The sequence below is a fragment of the Pteropus alecto genome, unplaced genomic scaffold, assembly GCF_000325575.1.
Source record: "Pteropus alecto unplaced genomic scaffold, ASM32557v1 scaffold24, whole genome shotgun sequence".
Lineage (NCBI taxonomy): Eukaryota > Metazoa > Chordata > Mammalia > Chiroptera > Pteropodidae > Pteropus > Pteropus alecto.
In genome coordinates, this window is record NW_006439192.1 from 6,688,234 (window position 1) to 6,689,479 (window position 1,246).

The following is a 1,246-nucleotide window of genomic DNA, read 5'->3' on the forward strand; positions in this document are numbered from 1 at the left end:
GCCGTGAGGAGCGGGAGGCGCAGGTGAGCCCCGCGGCGGCTGCGCGCGCTCCTAGGTTTCTCCTCGCTCGGCAAATTGCCTCCGCTCCTGAACGCAAGCGGGTTCGGAGCCTGATTCGCGAAGACCAGCGTACGCCTCAAGATGTGAGCAAAGCCGGCGGGCCTCTTGGAGGCGAATCCAGCGCAGAAAGATGTGGACGCCTCGGCAGCCTAACTCGGTAGTCTGCTGCTTCCACGAAACCTATGTTTTGTTCAACTTTGAGCTCTTTCAAGGTCTTTCTTTTCCTACTTCCAGTTTTTAACGGCAAAAAAAAAATTCAAAGAGAAAAAAAGACTTACATGCCAAGTGGAGAAAAATAACACTAGAGTAAATCCATTATTGCAACTATGCTAAATATGCACGCATATAAATAAAGAGATGGGAAAATTAACAACCATGGATGCATTAAGGGGTATATGATCGATTTTCATTTTTACTTCGCTTGTCTGTGACTGTTTCCACGCCAGACTCCCCAACTTTTCAGAAAAATCCCTGTTTCCGATGACTCCTATTCTGTTTGGTTGTCTTAATCCGGGCCCTGGAAATTGCCTTTATCCTAAGTATCAGAGAAAGAAAGTCGTGCTGAGCCTTTGATGGAAGGAGAGAAGACTTTCTTAAAGGTGTAGGTTGTTTTGAATAGACTGTCAAATATTTAACTGCTTTTGAAAGTACCTTATAAGTGCCTCTCATTCCCCTCCACCCCCCATCAGAAGAGTAACTAAAGAGAGATGTTAGAAGAGTAACTTAAGAGAGATTCCGTTAGTCCACACAGTTTCAGAGCAAAGGACACACCTGAGGACTTGGCCGAGATTCCAAGGCTCCAAGGTGAGAGCACCGCATTCTCCAGCCCCTCAAATGGTGTCAGAACTCAGTCAGAATAAGTGTCCCCTTTTGCCTGGTTGACCCCAGTAGAAAATGGAGTCTTGGTTTGAAAGACAACCTTCCAACAGTTCCCCACCTCCCCACACTCAATATTGATACAAGTTCTTTTTAAAAATCCATCTTTTCTGTCCACATGCTGTTTGCTCCCAAATACCTTTCTCTGGAGAATAAACAGTTTAAAGGGAGGTAATCGTTCTGGATGAGGTAATTGCGCTAACTTGCTTTCTACCAAAGAAAATGAGGATGATAGGCAGAAAGATTGATCCCCTGATAAGCATATGTGCCATCCCTCTCCTGAGTGCCACCAGACATGTGAATGTCACTG